Source organism: Uloborus diversus, unplaced genomic scaffold, assembly GCF_026930045.1.
Source record: "Uloborus diversus isolate 005 unplaced genomic scaffold, Udiv.v.3.1 scaffold_514, whole genome shotgun sequence".
NCBI lineage: Eukaryota > Metazoa > Arthropoda > Arachnida > Araneae > Uloboridae > Uloborus > Uloborus diversus.
The window spans coordinates 95,074-101,369 of NW_026558697.1; the positions used below are offsets into that span (position 1 = coordinate 95,074).

Consider the following 6,296-nt stretch of genomic DNA (forward strand, 5'->3'; position numbering starts at 1 on the left):
TAAAAACAAAGATCACTCAAAAAATCGCTTTTTTTTATTTAAGTAGAGCAAAAAAAAAAAAAAAAAGTTATCTCCAAAATTCCCCGTAGTTTGCAAAAAGTAGCGTTTGACAAAGAAAAAAAAATCTCGCTGTTTTTATTGAAATAAATGCGCACAACTATGAAATGTAATCTAATATAGATACAGCAAAACGTCCAGCTTGGGCGGGGGGGGGGGATGCAATCTCTAAATAAAAGCAAAAAAAAGGAAAGAAAAAGAGCTAGCGCTGCCGGAAAAACACGTGGTCATCACTTCATAAAATGTAGAAGTAAGCTATATAGGTTTAAAAAAAAAAATTAACATTTGTTTGCGATTAAGATTCCATCCTAAATATCGAATCGAAATCCAAATAGTGACGTCAGAGACATAAAGATTGAAGAACGCTTTTCTTCGACCGATGCGTGGAAAGACATGATGTGTTCACCTTTAAAAAATTTGTAAAAAAAAACTATTGCGTATTTTTAAGAACTTTTTTCTTCTAAAGAGGGCGAAATGTTTTTACTATTACCAACTTAAATTTTAGAAATGAGGCTTTGATACTTCTCGCAGGATGATATTAGAATAAAATAAAACCCAGGAAAAAATGCAAATTAAAGGTTTTTTCAAAAATTCAAAAAAAATTCAAAAACTGCTTTATCTTCAAAATGTTTTCATTCATCATATTTAAAATTTAATTTCCTACACTATAGTACAAAAAATATTTGTCTGGCGCCATTGGTTCGGGGTCTGTGAGGTTAAAAGTACTAAAAAGTGTTAAAAATCACATAAAACGTTAAATAACTTTTTTTCTAATTAAAATATCAAAAATCAAAGCAAGAGGTGTACATCTTCAGCAAAAACTGCACCTGTATACTAAATTTCATCATTCTAGGCCTTACCGTTTTCCCGGGATGCGCGCCACACACACACACACAAACATCTTATTTTATTATATGTATAGATACATATAGTGAAACCTGTGTAAGTTGACCACTTGCGGTGCACTACTTTAGTGGTCAACTTTAACAGGTTGTCAAGCCTGCTAAAGTTGACCTCTAATTCTCATGCCAAACGCGATAACCACTGAGCTATTCCGACTTCGAAAACCGGGGACTTAAGCATGAAAATAAAAAAAACATTATCGAATTCATATAACTGATTTTATTGCAATACAATCAAAAGGCCGCATAATTAACTCAGACGAGAACTTTCTTCCGTACGTAAAGTATTAATGTCGAAGAAAATGGGATTTTCATTTTTTTACAAAGAAAATATCGAAAGGACACTTACATTAACCCGAATTTGAAATTCGAAACAAGGACCTCTAACTCTCATGCCGTGTTAAAAAAAAAGAATTTTCAAATTAAAATACATTGAAATATACATTTTAGGTTTTCGTTCCGGCTGGGACTCAAACGCAGGGCCACACGCTTGGAAGCACAACGCTCTAGCCATTCAGGTATCGGAGCTGTGTTCCTCTGAAACATAAAAACAAAAAATGCACATTGGTTATTATAGATTTAAAATTTTGAAATCTACAGGTCGAATAATTAAACTGACTCAGAATTTTCTTCCCTACGTAAATAATCAACATTCGCAAAAGAAAGAACTAAAAAAAAAAAAAGAATTTTCAAATTAGAAAATAGAAATATGCATCGAAGATTGCCGTTCCGACTGGGTCTCGAAACCAGGTCCACTAGCTCGGAAGCCGAGCGCGCTAGCCATTGGGCTATCGGAGCTCTGTCGGTCGGAGTCTTAAGCATAATAAAAACCAAAAATGCACCTCGGTTATAACTGATTTAAATACTTCGAACTCTACGGGTCGAATAATTAAACTGACATAGAATTTTCTTCCCTACGCAAATAATCCATGTTCGCAAAAGGAAGGAATTTAAAAAGAAAAAAGAAAGAATTTTCAGTTTCAGGAAATCAAAAACATATCCACGATTTTCGTTCCGACTGGGACTCGAACCCAAGCCCATTAGATCAGAAGTTGAGCGCTCTAGCCATTGAGCTATCGGAGCTGTGTCGGTCGGAGTCTTAAGCATAATAAAAACCAAAAATGCACCTCGGTTATAACTCATTTAAATACTTCGAAGTCTACGGGTCGAATAATTAAACTGACATAGAATTTTCTTCCCTACGCAAATAATCCATGTTCGCAAAAGGAAGGAATTTCAAAAGAAAAAAAAAGAATTTTCAGTTTCGAGAAATCAAAAACACATCGACGATTTTCGTTCCGACTGGGACTCGAACCCAAGCCCACTAGATCGGAAGTCGAGAGCTCTAGCCATTGGGCTATCGGAGCTGTGTCGGTCGGAGTCTTAAGCATAATAAAAACAAAAAATGCACCTCGGTTATAACTGATTTAAATACTTCGAAGTCTACGGTACGAATAATTAAATTGACATAGAATTTTCTTCCCTACGCAAATAATCCATGTTCGCAAAAGGAAGGAATTTAAAAAGAAAAAAAAATTCGAATTCGAGAACACATCGAAGATTTTCGTTCCGACAGGGACTCGAACCCAAGCCCACTAGATCGGAAGCCGAGCGCTCTAGCCATTAGGCTATCGGTGTTCTGTCGGTCGGAGTCTTAAGCACAATAATAAAAAAAATGCACCTCGGTTATAACTGATTTAAATACTTCGAAGTCTACGGGTCGAATAATTAAATTGACATAGAATTTTCTTCCCTACGCAAATAATCCATGTTCGCAAAAGGAAGGAATTTTATAAGAAAAAAAAATTCGAATTCGAGAAATCAAAAACACATCGACGATTTTCGTTCCGACTGGGACTCGAACCCAAGTCCACTAGATCGGAAGTCGAGCGCTCTAGCCATTGGGCTATCGGAGTTGTGTCGGTCGGAGTCTTAAGCATAATAATAAAAAAAAATGCACCTCGGTTATAACTGATTTAAATACTTCGAAGTCTACGGGTCGAATAATTAAACTGACATAGAATTTTCTTCCCTACGCAAATAATCCATGTTCGCAAAAGGAAGGAATTTCAAAAGAAAAAAAAAGAATTTTCAGTTTCGAGAAATCAAAAACACATCGACGATTTTCGTTCCGACTGGGACTCGAACCCAAGCCCACTAGATCGGAAGTCGAGAGCTCTAGCCATTGGTCTATCGGAGCTGTGTCGGTCGGAGTCTTAAGCATAATAAAAACAAAAAATGCACCTCGGTTATAACTGATTTAAATACTTCGAAGTCTACGGGTCGAATAATTAAACTGACATAGAATTTTGTTCCCTACGCAAATAATCCATGTTCGCAAAAGGAAGGAATTTAAAAAAAAAAAAAAAAAGAATTTTCAGTTTCGAGAAATACAAAACACATCGACTATGTTCGTTCCGACTGGGACTCGAACCCAAGCCCACTGGATCGGAAGCCGAGCGCTCTAGCCATTGGGCTAGCGGTGTACTGTCGGTCAGAGTCTTAAGCATAATAATAAAAAAAAAATGCACCTCGGTTATAACTGATTTAAATACTTCGAAGTCTACGGGTCGAATAATTAAACTGACATAGATTTTTTTTCCCTACGGAAATAATCCATGTTCGCAAAAGGAAGGAATTTAAAAAGAAAAAAAAATCGAATTCGAGAAATCAAAAACACACCGACGATTTTCCTTCCGACAGGGACTCGAACCCACGCCCACTAGATCGGAAGCCGCGCTCTCTAGCCATTGAACTATCGGCGTTCTGTCAGTCCGAGTCTTAAGCATAATGAAAACAAAAAATGCACCTATGTTATAACTGATTTAAATACTTCGAAGTCTACGGGTCGAATAATTAAACTGACATAGAATTTTCTTCCCTACGCAAATAATCCATGTTCGCAAAAGGAAGGAATTTAAAACGAAAAAAAAATCGAATTCGAGAAATCAAAAACACATCGACGATTTTCGTTCCGACAGGGCCTCGAACCCAAGCCCACTAGATCGGAAGCCGAGCGCTCTAGCCATTGGGCTATCGGTGTTCCGTCGGTCGGTGTCTTAAGCATAATAAAAACAAAAAATGCACTTCGGTTATAACTGATTTAAATACTTCGAAGTCTACGGGTCGAATAATTAAACTGACATAGAATTTTATTCCCTACGGAAATAATCCAGGTTCGCAAAAGGAAGGAATTTCAAAAGAAAAAAAAAGAATTTTCAGTTTCGAGAAATCAAAAACACATCGACGATTTTTGTTCCGACTGGGACTCGAACCCAAGCCCACTAGACCGGAAGTCGAGCGCTCTAGCCATTGGGCTATCGGAGCTGTGTCGGTCGGAGTCTTAAGCATAATAATAAAAAAAATGCCCCTCGGTTATAACTGATTTAAATACTTCGAAGTCTACGGGTCGAATAATTAAACTGACATAGAATTTTCTTCCCTACGCAAATAATCCATGTTCGCAAAAGGAAGGAATTTAATAAGAAAAAAAAATCGAATTTGAGAAATCAAAAACAGATCGACGATTTTCGTTCCGACAGAGACTCGAACCAGAGCCCACTAGATCGGAAGCCGAGCGCTCTAGCCATTGGGCTACCGGTGTTCTGTCGGTCGGAGTCTTGAGCATAATAAAAACAGAAAATGCACCTATGTTATAACTGATTTAAATACTTCGAAGTCTACGGGTCGAATAATTAATCTGACATAGAATTTTCTTCCCTACGCAAATAATCCATGTTCGCAAAAGGAAGGAATTTAATAAGAAAAAAAAATCGAATTCGAGAAATCAAAAACACATCGACGATTTTCGTTCCGACAGAGACACGAACCAGAGCCCACTAGATCGGAAGCCGAGCGCTCTAGCCATTGGGCTACCGGTGTTCTGTCGGTCGGAGTCTTGAGCATAATAAAAACAGAAAATGCACCTATGTTATAACTGATTTAAATACTTCGAAGTCTACGGGTCGAATAATTAAACTGACATAGAATTTTCTTCCCTACGCAAATAATCCATGTTCGCAAAAGGAAGGAATTTAAAAAGAAAAAAAATCGAATTCGAGAAATCAAAAACACATCGACAATTTTCGTTCCGACTAGGACTCGAAACCAAGCCCACTAGATCGGAAGTCGAGCGCTCTCGCCATTGGGCTATCGGAGCTGTGTCGGTCGGAATCTTAAGCATAATAAAAACAGAAAATGCACCTATGTTATAACTGATTTAAATACTTCGAAGTCTACGGGTCGAATAATTAATCTGACATAGAATTTTCTTCCCTACGCAAATAATCCATGTTCGCAAAAGGAAGGAATTTAATAAGAAAAAAAAAATTCGAATTCGAGAAATCAAAAACACATCGACGATTTTCGTTCCGACAGAGACTCGAACCAGAGCCCAATAGATCAGAAGTCGAGCGCTCTAGCCATTGGGCTACCGGTGTTCCGTCGGTCGGAGTCTTAAGCATAATAATAAAAAAAAATGCACCTCGGTTATAACTGATTTAAATACTTCGAAGTCTACGGGTCGAATAATTAATCTGACATAGAATTTTCTTCCCTACGCAAATAATACATGTTCGCAAAAGGAAAGAATTTAATAAGAAAAAAAAAATTCGAATTCGAGAAATCAAAAACACATCGACGATTTTCGTTCCGACTGGGACTCGAACCCAAGCCCACTAGATCAGAAGTCGAGCGCTCTAGCCATTGGGCTATCGGAGCTGTGTCGGTCGGAGTCTTGAGCATAATAAAAACAGAAAATGCACCTATGTTATAACTGATTTAAATACTTCGAAGTCTACGGGTCGAATAATTAAACTGACATAGAATTTTCTTCCCTACGCAAATAAAACATGTTCGCAAAAGGAAGGAATTTAAAAAGAAAAAAAAATCGAATTCGAGAAATCAAAAACACATCGACGATATTCGTTCCGACTGGGACTCGAACCCATGCCCACTAGATCGGAAGTCGAGCGCTCTAGCCATTGGGCTATCGGAGCTGTGTCGGTCGGAGTCTTAAGAATAATAATAAAAAAATGCACCTCGGTTATAACTGATTTAAATACTTCGAAGTCTACGGGTCGAATAATTAATCTGACATTGAATTTTCTTCCCTACGCAAATAATCCATGTTCGCAAAAGGAAGGAATTTAATATGAAAAAAAAATCGAATTCGAGAAATCAATAACACATCGACGATTTTCGTTCCGACAGAGACTCGAACCAGAGCCCACTAGATCGGAAGCCGAGCGCTCTAGCCATTGGGCTACCGGTGCTCTGTCGGTCGGAGTCTTGAGCATAATAAAAACAGAAAATGCACCTATGTTATAACTGATTTAA

The 6,296-nt window shown here is 37.6% G+C and overlaps 2 non-coding genes across 2 annotated transcripts; both read right to left on the reverse strand.

Annotated features, from left to right (window-relative positions):
- Positions 1–5,605: 5,605 nt before the first annotated feature.
- On the reverse strand, positions 5,606–5,678 carry Trnar-ucu (transfer RNA arginine (anticodon UCU)). Its single transcript has one exon. It is a non-coding gene; the product is annotated as a tRNA-Arg (tRNA).
- Positions 5,679–5,883: 205 nt separating this feature from the next.
- Trnag-ucc (transfer RNA glycine (anticodon UCC)) lies at positions 5,884–5,956 on the reverse strand. Its single transcript has one exon. It is a non-coding gene; the product is annotated as a tRNA-Gly (tRNA).
- Positions 5,957–6,296: the final 340 nt, after the last annotated feature.